General features: G+C 38.2%; 1 long non-coding RNA gene across 1 annotated transcript in view; it reads left to right on the forward strand.

Moving 5' to 3' along the window:
• Nucleotides 1-8,823: 8,823 nt before the first annotated feature.
• LOC134807555 (uncharacterized) overlaps nucleotides 8,824-24,109 on the forward strand; it is a 63,673-nt gene continuing 48,387 nt past the window's right edge. The window contains exon 1 of the long non-coding RNA XR_010148273.1: nucleotides 8,824-8,939. This is a non-coding gene — a long non-coding RNA (uncharacterized LOC134807555). The remainder of the gene's footprint in view (nucleotides 8,940-24,109) is intronic.

The raw sequence follows: 24,109 nt of genomic DNA on the forward strand, positions 1-24,109 counted from the left end.
TTTTTTTTGTTTTTGTTTTTGTTTGGAAAGGGTCTTACTCTGTGGTCACCCAGGCTGGAGTGCAGTAACAAGATCACAGATTACTGCAGCCTTGACCTCCTGCTGAGCTCAAGCCATCTTCCCACCTCAGCCTCCCAGATAGCTGGGACTACTGGTGCACACCACTACACGTGGCTAATTTATTGTGTTTTTGGTAAAGATGGGATTTGACCATTTTGCCCCGGCTGGTCCTGACCTCTGCGTGTTTTAAATTATAAATGACACTGTGAATCCCTGACTATAGCATTGGACAGATATAAGATGTCTTCGAATGGGAGAAAGAGAAAATTTACAGCTAGTCTGCTTGTGCAGAGTTGTGAATTATAAGTAAAAAGTGATTTTAAGACAAGAGTGAGTGGGATGGGGAAGCTGCTGTGCATCATTTCCTCATAGAGAAGATTCAGATAGCTAAACACAGTCGGCTTTGATTAAAAAAAACAAAAAACAAAACAACAACAACAATGACAAAAAACAAAAAGAAAGACCCAATGATAACAAAGAAAATTCATACAGAGGATCTTAAAAGAAGCTTATTTCTCTAGAGGTGAAATAATGGTAATGGAAGAGGAGCTATGAACTGGAGTAACCCAGGAATGAGCCCTTGAGGCAGTTTCTTTAGGTTAGAAAGGAGAGTTCATAAGAACCCTGGGATGAATCTCTGGAGAGCTTTTAAAGGCAGCTGAGCTTGGCTATTGAATGACATGAACCCTAAAAATACAATAGGGATATCTCTTTCCAGGTCAGGAAATACCAGTGTGCCCCAATCTATTCACAAAGAATGGATAGCTGAAAGTCCTTACTATCAGCTGGTAATAGCAGCAATGAGAGGAAAATACTAGGCTAGGCTGTGTTCTTCAGCCAGAAATGATCCCCTTTTTACCTCCGGATAATAGCAGCAAAGGGAAACACATCTACCAGCACACTAGGAGTTACACATGGAGCTCCGTTTGGTTTGTTTCAATGATTTAAACAAAAGAAAACAAATAGTGCTAGATCGGCATTTTCCTGGAACTAGAACTGCTCTTTCTTGCAGGGAAACCACTGCACATTCTAGGTGGGACTGAACTTTTCCTCCAGCCAGAGAGGTTAGCAGCAAGCATGGTCTTGAGTAACTAGAGTATCCAACCTTCTGGCCACAGTGAATGATTTAAGGACGGGCTTAATACCCACATCAGGACAATCAAGGTCTGTGAAGGTTTTTTTTCAGTAGAAAATATCATCAAAAACTCTTACCCCCGGGTTGACCAGTAGCTGTTTTTTTGTTTTGTTTTGTTTTGTTTGTTTTCTATTTTGTGGCCGGAGAAAGAAGAGAAAATCCTGATGTGCTTTAAAAATCCCTGGATCTATTCATGCCTGAAGCCGTTATCTTTGATCTTCCCAGTCATTTAAGCCAGATCGGATAGTTTCTGCCAGCTACGACTGAAAATGTACTGACTAATACATGTTGTGTTTTCTTGTGTGCCACAGAAAAGAGTTTGTCAAAGAAGAGGCAGTACATATTTAGAAGACTCTGTAGTGAAGGGAGAAAATAAAATATACTCCCTCTTGACTCATGAAGGATGCTCAAGTACCTGAAAATTCTCCTGATAGAAGAGCTTTCCCTGAACGAGTTCAGGACGTTATGTAACAACAATAAGACTGGATGATCAAATATATGTATTTATTAAGTTTGTAAAAATCAAACAAATTTAAAACTGAGTAAAGATATTCTTGTTGATTTTTAAAGCAAGCTTTAGTATATTTTACATACAATATCCTATATGCAATGGATATACAATTAATGTATGTATACTATTACTTGCTTGCTGAAAATTTTTAGATTTCTCTGTCCCTTGAACTTCCATAAAGTGGTTGTAATTTTTTTTTGCGTTATTGCATACTAGTAAGCATTGAATCTAAACCTCTTTCCAAATGTTCATCACTTTCTAGGTTTAATGACTTTGAGTCAGTCATCTATGCCTAGATCCAAGATCTCTCCAATTATGCAGAACAATCTGGACACTTGAGATGGAAAAAGCTTCAGATAACCTTTGCAACTATTTCCCCATGTCTTCCCCAATACTGGTTTCAACAATCTTCACTCTTCCCCTGACATCCTCAGACCATAGCTCAAATTACTAAGATTTCTGGGCATGATTGCCCTTCTCATAAGCTCTAGAGTGCTTCTTTGTTTTCTCTCGCTTCTATTTCTATTCTTGTTCTGACATCACTGAGGTTGTTTGGCAGTTTAGCTATCTATGGGCTGCTCGGAGGAGCTGATTTCTTGGGGTGCTGCCTTGAAGGCATCAGAAATTAATATATCTACCTCCTTCCCCTCATGCCTTAGATGCGTTTTGCCCAGTTTACATGAGGCTCTCTATAAAAGGAATCTGGACAAATTGATGTCAAGGTTACTTAAAGGGAATCTCTGTTCTGGAATACAAAACATTAAGTTAATTAGGGAGATTTTGGTATTCAGGTGAATGATGGTGGCCTGAGTTCTTTGTACCATTTTAATGAAACAGACATTATTATAAAATTGGTGTCAAGAAGCTTCATTTTAAATTTGGTTTCACCCCATCTCCAGGAGCTACACAAATTACCCAGGTGCTTTTGTCAAGGCTCTCAGAACTCTAAGAACCTTGAAGAACCTTAGCTCTGGTGCAGTAATGTGAAGATCTGCCATACCCCTCTGTATGGTGGCAGAAAACTGAAACAATATAGAGCTCATTCCCTTCCCCTTGAAATTCACAGATCCTTCAGAAAATAGATATTTCATATATTTGATATAGTTTCTTGTTCTGCCTGTCTCTTTGGCCCTACTGCAGAAATTGTCACACTTTGATGGAAAATAAATTCTTTGAAGATAAAATCATCACCTAGGGAGCTTGTTACGATGCAGATTTCTGAGCTCCCCTGCCATACATTCTACATCAGTGTGTCTGAAGTAGGTCTAGGATTTAAATTCTTAACACACTTCCTAGAAAAGTTATATTTTGAAAAACATTTCCACAGGGAGTAGAGCACCAAGCTGTGCCAGGACAGCATGGGGATTCTTGTATTCCCTGCCAAGCTCAGGTTGGAGATGGGATATCATACTTTCCTATTAGTGTGCTTCCAACAGACTTGACCAAGATCGTCCCAACAGAAAGGGCCAATTACTTATGGATTCAGATTTCCCCCCATGTTTTACCTTTGACTCCTTAGCAAGAACATGATTTGCAACATAGGAAAAACATCTGGCAGGTTGGCAGTCCAGTGTGTAATCTAGTTTTAGGCTAAGCAGAATTCAGATACAGCAGTAAGGATTTGTGGGCTGGTGCCCAGTAGTTACAGTTGGTGAGAAGAGTTCCACTCTGTTTTACTTGCTCATGTTTTGTGGTCACAATCAGATCATTTATCAGCATCATACATTTGTCCAGCATAATTTCTCTTCTCCACTCTGAGTTGACATTTTAATGGATTGTTTATAGCCAACATGGTAGCAAGATACAGGATGCTGATTCACTGTTAATTTATTTCAGCTAGGAAGATTACCAAAGCAGCATACCTCTTTGATATGGTTTGGCTCTATCCCCACCCATATCTCACCCTGAATGATAATATTCCTCATGTGTTGTGGGAGAAACCCATTAAGAGGTAATTGAATCACAGGGGCAGGCTTTTACCCTGCAATAATGAATAAGTTTCATGGGATCTGATGGTTTTATAAAGGTGAGTTCCCCTGCGCATGACGCATGACCTCTTGCCTGCCGCCATGTAATACATCTCTTTGTCCTTCCTTCATCTTCTGCCATGATTGTGAGGCCTCCCTAGCCATCTGGAACTGTGAGTCCATTAAACTTCCTTCCTTTATAAATTACCCAGTCTCAGGTATGTCTTTATTACCAGCATGAAAATGAACTAATATACTCTTGTTTGTTTTTTGTCATTGTGAGCAACCTGGATAGATGGAGCTTTCCCTGCCTTGTTCTCACCTGTCCTTTGATTGTCTGACTTTTCTTCCATAAAAGCTTTCATTTGGTACACTAGTTAACTTGGAACATAATATTTATTATCACTAAAAGTTAGAGTAATTGAGCTAAGCTAGCAAACTCAAGACCTACTTTTTTTCAAAAAGTCAAAGTGAATGTAAAATGTCCCAATTTTCCTTAGAAAAATAGCTTGATAAAGGTTGTGTAGCTAATTAAATCTCAATTTGCCTATTTAGCACCTCAATTATTTTGTATTTTTATTTTTTTCCAAGGTCCCATAGAATCAGTTGGCTGGAAAAAAATTAGCAAAGTGAATTTTAAAATTCAAGTTGTAAGTAATATCATTTGGCTTAGATGTGAAAGCTGAGCAGATAAATTGAAGCTGGATACCCCTTCTCTAGAGAGAAATGGAGAAGGGCTAGTACATTACTAACTTTGCTATGGTATCTGAGTTTATTATATGTTTATGCTGCTGACTTAAGTACTTCATACAACGAAAATGTAGCAATAACGAGTTGCTCTTTAGTCTACCGTATGTGCTCTGTTTTCAACTTGGCAAGTAGCATTACTGCACAGTGGATATAGTCTGGAAAATGTGTTTGCAAATTGAATTTTTTAAAAAGAAATCACTCATTTTCTGAAGATAGGCTTTTTTTTTTTTTTTTTTTTTTTTTTTTTTTTTTTTTTTTTTTTTTTGCGATGGAGTCTCGCTCTATCACCCAGGCTGGAGTGCAGTGGCACGATCTGGGCTCACTGCAAGCTCCACCTCCCCGGTTCATGCCCGCCATTCTCCTGCCTCAGCCTCCGGAATAGCTGAGACCACAGGCGCCCGCCACCACGCCCAGCTAATGTTTTGCATTTTTAGTAGAAATGGGGTTTCACCGTGTTAGCCAGGATGGTCTCCATCTCCTGACCTCGTGATCTGCCCACCTCGGCCTCCCAAAGTCCTGGGATTACAGGCATAAGCCACCGCACCCAGCCGGCAATTTTTAAGAATAATTCTGTGGTGATCTTTTTAAAGGTGAAGCCAGAAATTTCTTTATAAATTCAAATTGTAATGTTTCCTTTTAAGAATATTATTGGTTGCTATGTTATGGTATATAAGGGAGAAGAGAATGTAATCTAGCTATCAAGAGACCTGCATTCCAGTCCTGTTGCTCTTCCATTATTTTGCTCTAGAGTTGAGAGATGGCATTAGAGGATCTTTGAGGATACTTTTACTTTTAAAATTCCAGGATTTCAATTTCAAATTTTTAGTGACTGGCTTTGTTCAAAATAAAGCATTAACACTCAATAGATGGCAACATATCCTGAAGCTGCACCATCCAATACAGCAGCCACTAGCCACATGTGGCAATTGAGCACTTGAAATATGGCTGGTCTAAACTGAGAAGTGCTGTAAGTGTGAAGTGCACACTAGATTTCAAATGTTTGATAACAAATTGTGAAATATCTCATGAATTAATAATTTTTATATTGATTATGTTACTGTGATATTGTTACCAGGGGGTCTTTGCTCCCAGAGCTCCCAAGATGGTGGCGGGCCACTTCCAAGATGGTGGCAAGCCTCATGTTCTCTGACCTGGGGTTCTTGGCCTCACAGATTCCAAGGAATGGAATCTTGGACCATGCAGTGAGTGTTATAGCTCTATTAGAAGCCGTGGGTCACAGAAGAGAACCATGGAACCCAGTGACTAGTGTTCAGCTCGGTTAGGACGACCCAGGCACTTAGCCTTGCAGGAACAATGGCAAGCCTTTAGCCGGATAGGGAGCAGCAATGGGCGCCTTACTGGATCAGGAGCACAGCAGACACCCTGCCGGATCCAGAGGGATGGAAGTCAGTGGCGGGTCTGCGACGGTGGCAAACAGCAGTGGTGGACGGCTAGTGAAAGCTCAGCTAGAGCTGTAACAAACACGGACCAGAAGAGTGCAGTTGCAAGATTTAATAGAGTGAAAACAGAGCTCTTATACAAATGGAGGGGACCCAAAGAGGGTAGCCATTGCCTGCTCGAATGCCTGGGTTTATATCCCGATCATTGTCCCTCCTACTGTGCTCTCAGGCAACAGATGATTGGCTATTTCTTTCTTTCTTTTTTTTTTTTTAATACTTTAAGTTCTAGGGTACATGTGCACAACGGGCAGCTTTGTTACATATGTATATATATGCCATGTTGGTGTGCTACACCCATTAACTCATCATTTACATTAGGTATATCTCCTAATGCCTTCCCTCCCCCCTTCCCCCCAGCCCACGACAGGCTCTGGTGTGTGATGTTCCCCTTTCTGTGTCCAAGCGTTCTCGTTGTTCAGTTCCCACCTATGAGTGACAACATGCGGTGTTTGGTTTTTTGTTCTTGCAATAGTTTGCTGAGAATGATGGTTTCTAGCTTCATCCATGTCCCTACAAAGGACATGAACTCATCCTTTTTTATGGCTGCAGAGTATTCCACGGCATATATATGCCACATTTTCTTTATCCAGTCTATCATTAATGGACATTTGGGTTGGTTTCAAGTCTTTGCTATCGTGAATAGTGCCACAATAAACATACATGTGCATGCGCCTTTATAGCAGCATGATTTATAATCCTTTGGGTATATACCCAGTAATGGGATGGCTGGGTCAAATGCTATTTCTAGTTCTAGATCCTTGAGGAATCACCACACTGTCTTCCACAGTGGTTGAACTAGTTTACAGACCCACCAACAGTGTAAAAGTGTTCCTATTTCTCCACATCTTCTCCAGCACCTGTTGTTTCTTGACTTTTTAATGATCGCCATTCTAACTGGTGTGAGATGGTATCTCATTGTGGTTTTGATTTGCATTTCTCTGATGGCCAGTGATGATGAGCATTTTTTCATGTGTCTTTTGGCTGCATAAACGTCTTCTTTTGAGAAGTGTCTGTTCATATCCTTTGCCCACTTTTTGATGGAGTTGTTTGTTTTTTCCTTGTAAATTTGTTTGAGTTCTTTGCAGATTCTGGATATTAGCCCTTTGTCAGATGGGTAGATTGCAAAAATTTTCTCCCATTCTATAGGTTGCCCGTTCACTCTGATGGTAGTTTCTTTTGCTGTGCAGGAGCTCTTTAGTTTAATTAGATCCCATTTGTCAATTTTGGCTTTTGTTGCCATTGCTTTTGGTGTTTTAGACATGAAGCCCTTGCCCATGCCTATGGCCTGAATGGTATTGCCTTGGTTTTCTTCTAGGGTTTTTATGGTTTTAGGTCTAACATGTAAGTCTTTAATCCATCTTGAATTCATTTTTGTATAAGGTGTAAGGAAGGGATCCAGTTTCAGCTTTCTACATATGGCTAGCCAGTTTTCCCAGCACCATTTGTTAAATAGGGAATCCTTTCCTCATTTCTTGTTTTTGTCAGGTTTGTCAAAAATCAGACAGATGTAAATGTGTGGTATTATTTCTGAGGGCTCTGTTCTTTTCCATTGGTCTATATCTCTGTTTTGGTACCAGTACCATGCTGTTTTGGTTACTGTAGCCTTGCAGTATAGTTTGAAGTCAGGTAGCATGATGCCTCCAGCTTTGTTCTTTTGGCTTAGGATTGACTTGGCAATGCGGGCTCTTTTTTGGTTCCATATGAACTTTAAAGTACTTTTTTCCAATTCTGTGAAGAAAGTCATTGGTAGCTTGATGGAGACGGCATTGAATCTATAAATTACCTTGGGCAGTAGAGCTATTTATGACAAACCCACAACCAATATCATACTGAATGGGCAAAAACTGGAAGCATTCCCTTTGAAAACTGGCACAAGACAGGGATGCCCTCTCTCACCACTCCTATTCAACACAGTGTTGGAAGTTCTGGCCAGGGCAATCAGGCAGGGGAAAGAAATTAAGGGTACTCAATTAGGAAAAGAGGAAGTCAAATTGTCCCTGTTTGCAGATGATATGATTGTATATTTAGAAAACCCCATCGTCTCAACCCAAAATCTCCTTAAGCTGATAAGCAACTTCAGCAAAGTCTCAGGATACAAAATCAATGTACAAAAATCACAAGCATTCTTATAAACCAATAACAGACAAACAGAGAGCCAAATCATGAGTGAATTTCCATTCACAATTGCTTCAAAGAGAAAAAAATACCTAGGAATCCAACTTACAAGGGATGTGAAGGACCTCTTCAAGGAGAACTACAAACTACTGCTCATTGAAATAAAAGAGGACACAAACAAATGGAAGAACATTCCATGCTCATGGATAGGATGATTGGCTATTTCTTTACCTCCTGTTTTTGCCTAATTAGCATTTTAGTGAGCTCTCCTTACTATCTGATTGGTCAGGTGTGAGCTAAGTTGCAAGCCCTGTGTCTAAAGGTGGAAGCAGTCACCTTCCCAGCTAGGCTTAGGGATTCTTAGTTGGCCTCGGAAATCTAGTCCTGTCTCTCAATATTATCTTGGATATACTGGATTCAAGAAAACATATCAAAATGAATGCCATGCATTTCTTTCTTATTTTAAATGTAAACTTTTTATTTTATTTAACTTTTATTTTTAGATTTAGGGCATACATATGTGCAGGCTTGTTACAAAGGTATGTTGTGTGATGCTGAGATTTGAGGTACAATGGAACCCATCACCCAGGTAGTGAGCGTAGTACCGAATAGGTAGCTTTTCAAACCTTGTCCCCCTCCCACCCTCCCCATTCTTGTATTCTTCAGTGTCTATTGTTCCCATATTTATGTCTATGTGTGCCCAGTGTGTAAACATTTTACATTTGAATAATTTAAATTTAAGCAATTAATAAGAATCTGGTAAACAATCTAATAAATAGAAAATTTAAACTAACTTATGGCTTACATTATATTTTTATTGGGCAGTGCTACTCTAAAGGGACAACACATCCTGCAAAGGACCTCTCCTAAAGAGCAGAGAACTTTTCATTACTGGTGTTGTTCAAGAAAAGCCTTGATGATGTAGAAGAGATTCTTTGAAGGTAAGATGAAAGCATTATTTCTCAAAGTACAGTTCACAGAACACTAGTCCTGTGAGATACACCACCACAGTCAAGCAAGTTTAGGCAACACTGTGCTACTAACCTCCTCCTCCTGATTCCCAACCCTCATTAGCATAGTGAAAGCTCAAAGAAGTTACACTGTAGTGAAACTTACTTTCCTTGAGTTAATCCACTTTTTTTTTTCCAAATTCGTTCGAAAAAAAAATCCTTTTAAAAATATATTAATGATACCTAATAGCTGCCTGTAGAATCAAGAAAGTCACTTTGAAAAATGCTGGTAAATTAGATAATTACTAAGTCCCTCTTGTCTGTTGTATGTTTGTAGGCAATTTGTAAGAACTCATTCTAGGGATTAGGTGTAACTGCTTCTGTGTATACCTGCTTCTATTCTAAAGAATCTTTCCCCTATTCTATGTAAAATGTTTTCCTTCACTTTTCTAAGCTACTTGAAATATCATCAGTTGGATGTATTTGTGTTATCAACAACCCTCTTGAAAAAATTCCTAACTTGCCCTACTCTTCAAAGAAGGTATAAAATCAAGAGTTCAAGGAGAGGTACTGCAATGTGTGAGAGATATATAGAAGTATAGGCGAGGGGATGCTAAAAAGACACCTGCCCTTTCTGAAATGTTATGGTTAGTGTATTCCCTATCAGGAAAAGTGCTGTGTTATGGGTTAAATAGGTTGCTGTGGACTCGCTGGGGAGCCCAAATATGATTTATAACTTTGTTTTCCAGGGAAATTGCATTCAGCATTCCAAAAAGCCAATTTACAAGCAAATGTTGGGAGCATAAATTGTAAGTTAGACACTACTGGTGTGTATATAGATTGACTCAGAACCTCAGGGAATAGAAGCAATCAATATCCTGTGCATTGCTTCAATGCACAATCTTGCTTTTTGCAATAAGCTCTTTGCTTCTTCAAACAGCAAGAAGATGGACAGAAAGACAGAACAAAAGTTTTTATAACGGTATTTGCAGGATCTCATAAATTGTAAAGTAACATCAACAATCAAGAAGCCCTCATCAAGAATTTCCCTGGATTACAAACAATGAGGTTTTATTCTTTTTTTTTTTTTTTTTTGAGATGGAGTTGCGCTCTTGTTGCCCAGGCTGGAGTGCAGTGATGCGATCTCAGCTCACTGCAACCTCCGTCTCCCAGGTTCAAGCAATTCTCCTGCCTCAGCCTCCCAAGTAACTGGGATTACAGGCGCCTGCCACCACGCCCGGCTCATATTTTTTTGTAGTTTTAGTAGAGATGAGGTTTCGCCATGTCAGCCAGTCTGGTCTCAAACTCCTGACCTCAGGTGATCTACCTGCCTCGGCCTCCTAAAGTCCTGGGATTACAGGCGTGAGCCACTGCGTCCGGCCAAGGTTTTATTCTTAAAGATACTCCTTCATAAAATAAACCAAGTTATTTTTTCTCATAGAATATATAAGAGTAGATAGACATACACACATGCGAGCAGCCCAAACTTACAAAGCCTCAAACATCCATCTGCAGTTTTTAAGGAAAAATACATTTATTGGATTCACAAGGCATTAAATTACACATTGACTGGCAGTGGGTGTTTATTGATTGGACCTACTTCAGGTCAGGGAGCCTGAAACGGGGCAAAAGCAAGGAGAATTTAAATGAAACTATTATTTTAAAATAAAATATTTATACTTTATTAAAACTGGAAAATATATTAAATATAAACCCATGCTGAGATGTGGAACATTTGTTTTAAATGGTTTCAGAAAGTTTCTCTTTGACCTGCCTTCTTTGCTGAATGTGCAAATGAAAGATATGTTTTGTTTTCTAATTTGCATTACAGAGATAATGATTTATGTACAGTAAGTAAACCACTTTTTGGTGAGTCTTAACAGATATATATGGTCATTTAACCACCGCTACAGTCATACCTTTGGATTCCTCTGTAGTCCATTCCTGCCCATTATCTGCAGACTCTGGCAAACACAGATCTGCTTTTACTGTAGTTTTGCCTTTTCCAGAGTTTTGTACAAACGAAATCTTATAATACTTACGTAGTAACTTGCGTTTGACTTCTTTTACTTAGCATAATGCATTGAGATTCATCCAGTAGTTTGATCTTTTTTAAAAAAATTGTTTAGTAGTATTTCTTGAAGGAGATATACCATAATTTGTTAATTCATTCACCCATGATGGAAAACTGAGTTGTGGCTAGTTTTTGGTGATTATGAATAAAGCTGCTGTAAACGTCAACAGACACATCTTTATGTGGACATAGATTTTTATTTCTCTTGGAAGATATTTAGGAATAGAATTGCTGGACCGTATGTGAAGTTTATATGCTTAACTTTAGAATTAACTGCCAAACTGCTTTCCTAAATGGTTGTTCCGTTTCATATTCATACTGGCAACGTATGAGAGTTCCAGGATGCAGACATCGTCACAGAGGTGTACTGCATCTTTTTGAATTTTAGGCATTATAACGGTTGCATACTGATAATATATTGTGGTTTTTAATTAGCATTACATTAATGGCTAATGACGTTGAGCACCTTTTCATGTAATTATTTATCTTTTGCATATATTTTTAGTGAATTATATATTCAAAACTTTTGCTCAAATTTTAAACTTGTCATTTTTAAACTTTTAACTCAGTTTAATTTTCCTATTATTGGGTTTTAAGAATTATTTATGTGTTCTAGAAATAGATCCTTCGTAAGATAAATGTTTTCCATGTAGTTTTTCCTAGTCAGGCCTAATGCTGCATATTCTTAATGTCCTTTAGAGTAATACACTTTTAATTTTGCTTTTAAGATGTGTTCTTTGTGTTTGATGTTAAAAATTTATACCTAAGCCAAGGTCCTAAGGATTTTTTCCCTATTTTCTTGTGAAAGTGTTTTAGTTTAGTTGTTACATGTAGGTAAATGATCCACTCAGAATTAACTTTTGTATATGGTTTGAGGTATGGGTTGAGGTTTATTTATTTGTTTATTTTGCATATGGCTATTCAATTATTACAGCATAATTTGTTGAAAAGAATATCCTTTCCCCGTGGAATTACCTTGGTACATTTGTCAAAAATCAATGGGCCATCTAAGTACAGTTCTATTTTTTTTGTCTTTCTATTCTGTCCTATAGACCTATATATCTAACCTTACACCAATAACAGGCTATCTTGACTAGTGTAGCTTTATAATAAGTATGAAAACCAGGTAGTATAAGCTCTCTAATTTTTTAATCCTTTTCAAAATTGTTTTAACTATTCTAGATCCTTTGAATTTAAATATTTGTTTTAGAATTAGTTTGTTACTTTTACAAAATAGCCTGCTGGGATTTTAACTTGGGGTTTATTGAATGTAAAAATCAAAATGGGGAGAGCTGACATCTTAACAATGTTGAATCATCCTAACCATGGGCACGATATGTCTCTCCATGGATTTAGAACTTTAATTTCTCTAGACAATGTTTCATAGTTTCCAGGGTACAGATCTTGTACATATTTTGTAAAACTTATTCCTAAATAGTATATGTATATGGGTATTATTGTAAATAGATTTTTAAAATAATTTTATAATTGTATGCTGCTAGTATGTAGAAATGCAATTGATTTTGGGTTACTACCTTTATACAACTAATTTTGCTAAACTCATTTATTAGTTCTAGTAGTTTTTCTTTAAAGATCCCTTAGGCATTATCTGTATAGATGATCATGTCTTCTGCAAATAAGACAATTTACTTCTCCATTCCCTTGATTTGTTGTGCTGTCTAGAACCTCTGTATAATGTTGAATAGAAGTGGTGAGAGCTTATATCCTTGTTCCCTTTCTTAGGGGGAAAGTTTTTAGTCTTTTACCTTTAAGTATGATGTAGGAATTTTGAAGATACACTTTTTTGGAGTCAGGGAGATCCCTTCTGTTTTCAGTTTGCTGAGAGATTTTTTGTTTTTTGAGTTTTAAGATCAGGAATTGGTATTGAATTCATTAAATTATTTTTATGAATCAATTGAGATTATTATATATTTATTATATTTTAATCTGTTAGAATTGTGAGTTACATTGATTAATTTTTGAATATTAAATTAATCTTGCAATTCCTGGTATAAACTCTCTTGGTCATGATATATTATGATATGTGTGTGAATGTGTGTGTTTGTGTGTGTGCGTGTGCATTCATCTGCTAAAACTTTGATAAAGATTTTTGTGTTCATGTTCAAGAGAAATATTAGCCTGCAGTTTTTAAAAAATAATATGGCTTTTCTTGCTTTGGTGTTAGAGTAATGCTGATATCAGTATAATATGTTGATTTGTACTGGACTTTTTTTCTTCTCTAATATAAGATGTTAGTGTAATTAATTTTATTTTAGCACAGCTTTGGCTGGGTCCCACAAATTTTGATATTTGGTGTTTCTACATTCATTTTGTTCAAAAAATTTTCTGAGTTCCCAATTGATTTCTTCTGTGATTCATGAATTATTTATATGTTATTTAATTTCTCAACATTTGGTTATTTCCCAATTATCATTTTGTTGACTACAGGTACTTTAATTCTTTTAAAGTCAGAGAACATTCTTTAAGATATAAATTATTTTAACTTTATTTAAACTTATTGTCCAACATGATCTGGCTTGATAAATGTGTACACCTGAAAAAAATGTACTCTGTTTTTGTTCAGTGGAATGTTCTGTAAATATCACATCAATTTGATTGATAGTTTTGTTTATGTGTTCTATAGCTTTACTATTTCTTAAAATCTATTTGTTCTATCAATTACTGAGAGAAGACTTGAAATATTCAATTATAATTATATATTTGTTTATTTATAATTTCATTTCTATCATTTTCTTTATGTGTTTTAAAGCTGTGTTATAGGTGCATACATTTAGAAGTGTTATGTCTTTTTCAGTTGACCTCTTTATCTTTAGGAAAGGTTTCTTTTGGTTCCTGTTAATTTCCTTGCTCTGACATCTATCTTGTCCAATATTAATATGGCTACTCTGACTTTCTTTAAGTAGTGTTTGTTTAGTATATATTTCAGACTGTTGTATTTTTAATGTATTGTATCTTTTTGTTTAATAAGAATTTCTTGTGGACAGAATGTAGGTTGTTCTCTCTTTATCCAATTAGAAAATCTATGATTTTTAATTAGAGTGTTTAGACCACTCATATTTAGTAAATTCACAGATGTAATTGAATTCTCTTCTTTTAATCCGATCTGTTCTTTTTTCTTTATCTTTTCCTGATTTTTTTATTAGAATAATTGAGTATTTCTTATGATTCCATTTTATATACACTATTGGCTTTTTAGCTACATCTCTTTGTTTTAGTTTTAAGTGGCTGCCCTAAACTTTACAACATATGCATTTAACTTATTATCACTGCCTATCTCAAAATAATATTATGATATTTTACATATAGTTTCAGAAACTTAAAATCTATTCCCACCCTTCCTTGGTGTTAATGCTATTATATATTTTGCCCTAAAAATGTCCTTCTTTAACCTTTCTGGCATTACAGACTGGCTGGTGATAAATTCTCCTAGATCTTTTATCATTATTTTACCTTTATTATTGAAATATATTTTCACTTGGAATAGAATAGTAAGTTGACATTTCTTTTCCTTCTATTTTAAATATTTCATTCCAATGACTTCCAGCTTGCCTAGTTTTGAAAGTAAAGTTGGCTGTCATTCTTGTCTTTGTTTTGCTGTACTTAATGTGTCTATTTTCCCCATTGGCTGCTTTTTTTTTTTTTTCTTTTCTTTTTTTCTTTGAGGTGGAGTCTCACTCTGTCACCCAGGTTGGAGTGCAGTGGCGTGGTCTTAGCTCCCTGCAGCCTCTGCCTCCCAGGTCCAAGTGATTCTCCTGCCTCAGCCTCCCGAGTAGCTGGGATTAGAGATGCCCACCATCATGTCTGGCTACTTTTTTGTGTTTTTAGTAGAGACAGGGTTTCACCATGTTGGTCAGGCTAGTTTCAAACTCCTGACCTCAGGTAATCTTCCCACACTGGCATCCCAAAGGGCTGGGATTACAGGCATGAGCCATTGTGCCCGGCCCCCACTGGCTACTTTTAAGATTTTCTCTTTATCATAGTTTTGTAGCAACTTGATTTTGATGTATCATGATATTGTTTTCTTTGTTTTTTACTCCTTAGGGTCTTTTGAGTTTCTTGGATTTGAGAGTTTATAATATGGTTTTTTTCAGCTATTATTTGTTCATTTTTTTTTGGTCCCACCATCCTCTTCACTACTTCTGGGAGTCCAATTATATACATATGTGTTAGACTGCTTGGTTTTCTCCCAGAAATCACTGATGATGTGTTCATTTTTATCTCTTTAGTCTTTTTTCCCTCTCTTTTCTTCATTTGGATTGTTTCTATCACTATGTCATCAAGCTGGTCAATTTTTCAGAGTCTAATCTGATATAAATGCTACACAGTGTATTATTATTTCAGATATTGTATTTTCTATCTCTAGAGATTACATTTGGGTCTTGTTTATAACTTTTATTTTTGTCTTCACTCACTATGTTTGTATCTTTCCCTACCTTCTTGAACATATGGAGCATATACATATAATGGCCGTATTAATTTTTTTCTTTCCTAATGCTAGCATTTGTCATGTTTTTATCTGTTTCTATTGATTGATTGATTTTTATTCTATTTATGGATTATATTTTCCTGCTTCTTTGGCATAGTAATTTTTGACTGGATGCCAGCCACTGTACTTTTTATCTTATTGGGCACAAGATTTTACTATTTTTGTATAGTGTGTTGGATTTTTTTCCAGCCCAAAATCAAGTTACTTGGACTCAATTCGATCAATTTCAGGCTGCCTTTTATGCTGTGTTAGAGCAGTTACTTAGCATCCTGGTCTGGCGCTAATTTAGACTCACAATTCACACAATGTCCTAATGTCCTGTGTATAAACACAGTGTCTAAGATCCTGTTTATTACTTCTATATTACATGGTATTTTCAATAGTACAAACTATTCTCAGCCTTATTTATGATCCCCCCAAAATTTGACCTACTGCTTTTCTGCACTTCTTGCTTCATCCATGGGTAGCATCCTCTTACCATGTGATCCATACTAAGCCAAACACTAAAAGAACTCTTTTGTACATCTACGGAATTTTCTCTCTGTTAAGTTTCCTTTTTTCAGACATTCTATCCCACAGAGTCTTATAAACTTGACCTCCCCCAGTTCTGATTTTTGTCTATTCAACTCAATGAGACAACCAAGTTCTGCGGTGTTTTGTTGTTGTTGTTGTTTGTTTGTTTGACAGAGTCTCACTCTGTCACCCAGGCTGGAGTGTAGTGGCATGATCTGGGCTAACTGCAATCTCAGCCTCCTGGGCTCAAGCGATTCTCCTGCCTCAGCCTCAGCAGTAGCTGGGATTACAGGTATGCACCACCATGCCCAGCTAATTTTTGTGTTTTTAGTAGAGATGGGGTTTTGTCATGTTGCCTAGGCTAGTCTTGAACTCTTGGGCTCAAGTGATTCACCTGCCTTGTCCTCCCAAAGCGCTGGGATTACAGGCATGAGCCACCATGCCCAGGCTTTCCTTCCTTTCTTTCTTTCTCTTTCTTTCTTTCTTTTTCTTCTTTTTCTTTCTTTCTTTTCTCTTTCCTTCCTTTCTTTCTTTCTCTTTTCTTTCTTCTCTTTTCTTTTTTCTCTTTTTCTTTCTTTCTCCTTCCTTCCTTCTTTCCTTCCTTTCTCTTTCTTTCTTTTTTCTTTCTTTCTTCTTTCTTTTTTTCCCTTTCTTTCATTTCTTTCTCTCTCTTTCTTTCCTTTTTATTTTTAACTGTATTGCTTCTTGGAACCTGTCACTTGGCAGTAAGCTGAAGCATTCATAGGGTTTACATCATTTCTTTCCCTCCTTTTAGGGATCAATGCACTGTATTGCTTGTTGTTCAATATCTGAAAACCATTGTTCTGTATATTTTATCTGACGTTTTTTCTAGTTGTTTAATATGTAAGAGTAAATCTGGTCCCTGATATTCCATAATGGCCAAGTGATGTTATGCTTTTAATACAGAAAATAAAACACTGTCTCTACTTTTTTTTTTTATTATACTTTAAGTTTTAGGGTACATGTGCACACTGTGCAGGTTAGTTACATATGTATACATGTGCCATGCTGGTGCGCTGCACCCACTAACTCGTCATCTAGCATTAGGTATATCTCCCAATGCTGTCCCTCCCCCCTCCCCCCTCCCCACCACAGTCCCCAGAGTGTGATATTCCCCTTCCTGTGTCCATGTGATCTCATTGTTCAATTCCCACCTATGAGTGTGAATATGCGGTGTTTGGTTTTTTGTTCTTGCGATAGTTTACTGAGAATGATGGTTTCCAGTTTCATCCATGTCCCTACAAAGGACATGAACTCATCATTTTTATGGCTGCATAGTATTCCATGGTGTATATGTGCCACATTTTCTTAATCCAGTCTATCATTGTTGGACATTTGGGTTGGTTCCAAGTCTTTGCTATTGTGAATAACGCCGCAATAAACATACGTGTGCATGTGTCTTTATAGCAGCATGATTTATAGTCATTTGGGTATATACCCAGTAATGGGATGGCTGGGTCAAATGGTGTTTCTAGTTCTAGATCCCTGAGGAATCGCCACACTGACTTCCACAATGGTTGAACTAGTTTACAGTCCCACCAACAGTGTAAAAGTGTTCCTATTTCTCCACATCCTCTCCAGCACCTGTTGTTTCCTGACTTTTGAATGATTGCCATTCTAACTGGTGTGAGATGATATCTCATAGTGGTTTTGATTTGCATTTCTCTGATGACCAGTGATGATGAGCATTTTTTCATGTGTTTTTTGGCTGCATAAATGTCTTCTTTTGAGAAGTGTCTGTTCATGTCCTTTGCCCACTTTTTGATGGGGTTGTTTGTTTTTTTCTTATAAATTTGTTTGAGTTCATTGTAGATTCTGGATATTAGCCCTTTGTCAGATGAGTAGGTTGCGAAAATTTTCTCCCATGTTGTAGGTTGCCTGTTCACTCTGATGGTAGTTTCTTTTGCTGTGCAGAAGCTCCTTAGTTTAATTAGATCCCATTTGTCAATTTTGGCTTTTGTTGCCATTGCTTTTGGTGCTTTGGACATGAAGTCCTTGCCCACGCCTATGTCCTGAATGGTAATGCCTAGGTTTTCTTCTAGGGTTTTTATGGTTTTAGGTCTAACGTTTAAATCTTTAATCCATCTTGAATTGATTTTTGTATAAGGTGTAAGGAAGGGATCCAGTTTCAGCTTTCTACATATGGCTAGCCAGTTTTCCCAGCACCATTTATTAAATAGGGAATCCTTTTCCCATTGCTTGTTTTTCTCAGGTTTGTCAAAGATCAGATAGTTGTAGGTAAGTGGCGTTATTTCTGAGGGCTCTGTTCTGTTCCATTGATCTATATCTCTGTTTTGGTACCAGTACCATGCTGTTTTGGTTACTGTAGCCTTGTAGTATAGTTTGAAGTCAGGTAGTGTGATGCCTCCAGCTTTGTTCTTTTGGCTTAGGATTGACTTGGCGATGCGGGCTCTTTTTTGGTTCCATATGAACTTTAAAGTAGTTTTTTCCAATTCTGTGAAGAAAGTCATTGGTAGCTTGATGGGGATGGCATTGAATCTGTAAATTACCTTGGGCAGTATGGCCATTTTCACGATATTGATTCTTCCTATCCATGAGCATGGAATGTTCTTCCATTTGTTTGTATCCTCTTTTATTTCCTTGAGCAGTGGTTTGTAGTTCTCCTTGAAGAGGTCCTTCACATCCCTTGTAAGTTGGATTCCTAGGTATTTTATTCTCTTTGAAGCAATTGTGAATGGGAGTTCACTCATGATTTGGCTCTCTGTTTGTCTGTTGTTGGTGTATAGGAATGCTTGTGATTTTTGTACATTGATTTTGTATCCTGAGACTTTGCTGAAGTTGCTTATCAGCTTAAGGAGATTTTGGGCTGAGACGATGGGGTTTTCTAGATAAACAATCATGTCGTCTGCAAACAGGGACAATTTGACTTCCTCTTTTCCTAATTGAATGCCCTTTATTTCCTTCTCCTGCCTGATTGCCCTGGCCAGAACTTCCAACACTATGTTGAACAGGAGCGGTGAGAGAGGGCATCCCTGTCTTGTGCCAGTTTTCAAAGGGAATGCTTCCAGTTTTTGCCCATTCAGTATGATATTGGCTGTGGGTTTGTCATAGATAGCTCTTATTATTTTGAAATACGTCCCATCAATACCTAATTTATTGAGAGTTTTTAGCATGAAGGGTTGTTGAATTTTGTCAAAGGCTTTTTCTGCATCTATTGGGATAATAATGTGGTTTTTGTCTTTGGCTCTGTTTATATGCTGGATTACATTTATTGATTTGCGTATATTGAACCAGCCTTGCATCCCAGGGATGAAGCCCACTTGATCATGGTGGATAAGCTTTTTGATGTGCTGCTGGATTTGGTTTGCCAGTATTTTATTGAGGATTTTTGCATCAATGTTCATCAAGGATATTGGTCTAAAATTCTCTTTTTTGGTTGTGTCTCTGCCCGGCTTTGGTATCAGAATGATGCTGGCCTCATAAAATGAGTTAGGGAGGATTCCCTCTTTTTCTATTGATTGGAATAGTTTCAGAAGGAATGGCACCATTTCCTCCTTGTACCTCTGGTAGAATTCGGCTGTGAATCCATCTGGTCCTGGACTCTTTTTGGTTGGTAAACTATTGATTATTGCCACAATTTCAGCTCCTGTTATTGGTCTATTCAGAGATTCAACTTCTTCCTGGTTTAGTCTTGGGAGAGTGTATGTGTCGAGGAATGTATCCATTTCTTCTAGATTTTCTAGTTTATTTGCGTAGAGGTGTTTGTAGTATTCTCTGATGGTAGTTTGTATTTCTGTGGGATCGGTGGTGATATCCCCTTTATCATTTTTTATTGTGTCTATTTGATTCTTCTCTCTTTTTTTCTTTATTAGTCTTGCTAGCGGTCTATCAATTTTGTTGATCCTTTCAAAAAACCAGCTCCTGGATTCATTGATTTTTTGAAGGGTTTTTTGTGTCTCTATTTCCTTCAGTTCTGCTCTGATTTTAGTTATTTCTTGCCTTCTGCTAGCTTTTGAATGTGTTTGCTCTTGCTTTTCTAGTTCTTTTAATTGTGATGTTAGGGTGTCAATTTTGGATCTTTCCTGCTTTCTCTTGTGGGCATTTAGTGCTATAAATTTCCCTCTACACACTGCTTTGAATGCGTCCCAGAGATTCTGGTATGTTGTGTCTTTGTTCTCGTTGGTTTCAAAGAACATCTTTATTTCTGCCTTCATTTCGTTATGTACCCAGTAGTCATTCAGGAGCAGGTTGTTCAGTTTCCATGTAGTTGAGCGGCTTTGAGTGAGATTCTTAACCCTGAGTTCTAGTTTGATTGCACTGTGGTCTGAGAGATAGTTGGTTATAATTTCTGTTCTTTTACATTTGCTGAGGAGAGCTTTACTTCCAAGTATGTGGTCAATTTTGGAATAGGTGTGGTGTGGTGCTGAAAAAAATGTATATTCTGTTGATTTGGGGTGGAGAGTTCTGTAGATGTCTATTAGGTCCGCTTGGTGCAGAGCTGAGTTCAATTCCTGGGTATCCTTGTTGACTTTCTGTCTCGTTGATCTGTCTAATGTTGACAGTGGGGTGTTAAAGTCACCCATTATTAATGTGTGGGAGTCTAAGTCTCTTTGTAGGTCACTCAGGACTTGCTTTATGAATCTGGGTGCTCCTGTATTGGGTGCATATATATTTAGGATAGTTAGCTCCTCTTGTTGAATTGATCCCTTTACCATTATGTAATGGCCTTCTTTGTCTCTTTTGATCTTTGTTGGTTTAAAGTCTGTTTTATCAGAGACTAGGATTGCAACCCCTGCCTTTTTTTGTTTTCCATTTGCTTGGTAGATCTTCCTCCATCCTTTTATTTTGAGCCTATGTGTGTCTCTGCATGTGAGATGGGTTTCCTGAATACAGCACACTGATGGGTCTTGACTCTTTATCCAACTTGCCAGTCTGTGTCTTTTAATTGGAGAATTTAGTCCATTTACATTTAAAGTTAATATTGTTATGTGTGAATTTGATCCTGTCATTATGATGTTAGCTGGTGATTTTGCTCGTTAGTTGATGCAGTTTCTTCCTAGTCTTGATGGTCTTTACATTTTGGCATGATTTTGCAGCGGCTGGTACCGGTTGTTCCTTTCCATGTTTAGCGCCTCCTTCAGGAGCTCTTTTAGGGCAGGCCTGGTGGTGACAAAATCGGTCAGCATTTGCTTGTCTGTAAAGTATTTTATTTCTCCTTCACTTATGAAGCTTAGTTTGGCTGGATATGAAATTCTGGGTTGAAAATTCTTTTCTTTAAGAATGTTGAATATTGGCCCCCACTCTCTTCTGGCTTGTAGGGTTTCTGCCGAGAGATCCGCTGTTAGTCTGATGGGCTTCCCTTTGAGGGTAACCCGACCTTTCTCTCTGGCTGCCCTTCACATTTTTTCCTTCATTTCAACTTTGGTGAATCTGACAATTATGTGTCTTGGAGTTGCTCTTCTCGAGGAGTATCTTTGCGGTGTTCTCTGTATTTCCTGAATCTGAACGTTGGCCTGCCTTGCTAGATTGGGGAAGTTCTCCTGGATAATATCCTGCAGGGTGTTTTCCAACTTGGTTCCATTCTCCCCATCACTTTCAGGTACACCAATCAGACGTAGATTTGGTCTTTTCACATAGTCCCATATTTCTTGGAGGCTTTGCTCATTTCTTTTTATTCTTTTTTCTCTAAACTTCCCTTCTCGCTTCATTTCATTCATTTCATCTTCCATTGCTGATACCCTTTCTTCCAGTTGATCGCATCGGCTCCTGAGGCTTCTGCATTCTTCACGTAGTTCTCGAGCCTTGGTTTTCAGCTCCATCAGCTCCTTTAAGCACTTCTCTGTATTGGTTATTCTAGTTATACATTCGTCTAAATTTTTTTCAAAGTTTTCAACTTCTTTGCCTTTGGTTTGAATATCCTCCCGTAGCTCAGAGTAATTTGATCGTCTGAAGCCTTCTTCTCTCAGCTCGTCAAAATCATTCTCCCTCCAGCTTTGTTCCGTTGCTGGTGAGGAACTGCGTTCCTTTGGAGGAGAAGAGGCGCTCTGCATTTTAGAGTTTCCAGTTTTTCTGTTCTGTTTTTTCCCCATCTTTGTGGTTTTACCTACTTTTGGTCTTTGATGATGGTGATGTACAGATGGGTTTTCGTTGTGGATGTCCTTTCTGTTTGTTAGTTTTCCTTCTAACAGACAGGACCCTCAGCTGCAGGTCTGTTGGAATACCCTGCCGTGTGAGATGTCAGTGTGCCCCTGCTGGGGGGTGCCTCCCAGTTAGGCTGCTCGGGGGTCAGGGGTCAGGGACCCACTTGAGGAGGCAGTCTGCCCGTTCTCAGATCTCCAGCTGCGTGCTGGGAGAACCACTGCTCTCTTCAAAGCTGTCAGACAGGGACATTTAAGTCTGCAGAGGTTACTGCTGTCTTTTTGTTTGTCTGTGCCCTGCCCCCAGAGGTGGAGCCTACAGAGGCAGGCAGGCCTCCTTGAGCTGTGGTGGGCTCCACCCAGTTCGAGCTTCCCGGCTGCTTTGTTTACCTAAGCAAGCCTGGGCAATGGCGGGCGCCCCTCCCCAAGCCTCGCTGCCGCCTTGCAGTTTGATCTCAGACTGCTGTGCCAGCAATCAGCGAGACTCCGTGGGCGTAGGACCCTCCGAGCCAGGTGTGGGATATAGTCTCGTGGTGCGCCGTTTTTTAAGCCGGTCTGAAAAGCGCAATATTCGGGTGGGAGTGACCCGATTTTCCAGGTGCGTCTGTCACCCCTTTCTTTGACTCAGAAAGGGAACTCCCTGACCCCTTGCGCTTCCCAGGTGAGGCAATGCCTCGCCCTGCTTCGGCTCGCGCACGGTGCGCGCACCCACTGGCCTGCGCCCACTGTCTGGCACTCCCTAGTGAGATGAACCCGGTACCTCAGATGGAAATGCAGAAATCACCCGTCTTCTGCGTCGCTCACGCTGGGAGCTGTAGACCGGAGCTGTTCCTATTCGGCCATCTTGGCTCCTCTCCTGTCTCTAGTTTTTACAAAGTGAATCTTTCTTCCTCGGCATTCATAAAAATGAAGCTCAGCTTCTAAACAACTAATAGTATTAACTTATTTATAATCTTACATTTGAGGAGAAGCCTGGGGCATGAGAGAAATAACCAATTTATATTTATACAGTCTCATGCTCTTCTGTAATTAGTGGTTGAAACTTATGCCAGTGGTTGTTTGGTTTTTAATGTCTGGATTTGTATTCACATACCTAGGGTAGTTTCTGGTGTTGGTGACTCTGTGTTTAACTTAGTTTTTTGACTCAAGAATGACATCCATGTATTTCACTATGCTTCCTTATAAGCTTATTTTTAATAGGAATTGGTTGAACTATATTTCCAAGTATAGATATGAGAGAATCAAAGTGACTAATTCTAGAAGATAACAAAATTTCAAAAATAATTTTTATCTGCTTCCATGTCCCCTACATTGTCTAAAAAGACTTTACTGAAAATGAATCATAGCTAAGTTTACCAATTTGATTCTTTAGTAGGTAGTTGCTTGCAGGAATAGGAATTTTTGACTTTCTTTCTTCCCTCCTGCCCCTTCATTTAAAAAAAATTATTCCCTTTTGTTCTCTTTCCCCTTTTCCCCTAAAAATGATATATGTGGCCCTCTAAACTCCTTTACATGACCACACTTACCATCACTGTTCATGTCTCTATATTTTGATTCCATGCTATTATTTCCTTTGCCTAGAATATCTTTACCATATTTCTTTCTTGGATAACTCTCGTGTATACGTTAAGGCTCAGATCAGACACCATCAAATAGACTAATTTGTATCAAGTTATGTGTCCAACATGTATAAAAATTTGTAGTGAGTGAACAAAAACATAGTTAAAGTGAATTATCTGCTTCAGTATCTTCCCCACTACAGCTCAAGGATAAGAAGTATATAATGGTTAAAAATGCGAGGTCTGGAATCCAACTTTTTGACTCTTTGGGTTCAAATCCGGGTTCTACACACTAAATAGCTATGCAAAATTGGCTTTACTACATTTTCCCCCTTGTGACTCACTCAATATATTTATCTCTACAATTGTGCTTACAGTACTAGTCTTGC

The sequence above is a fragment of the Pan troglodytes genome, chromosome 10 (assembly GCF_028858775.2).
Source record: "Pan troglodytes isolate AG18354 chromosome 10, NHGRI_mPanTro3-v2.0_pri, whole genome shotgun sequence".
NCBI classification, from domain to species: Eukaryota; Metazoa; Chordata; class Mammalia; order Primates; family Hominidae; genus Pan; species Pan troglodytes.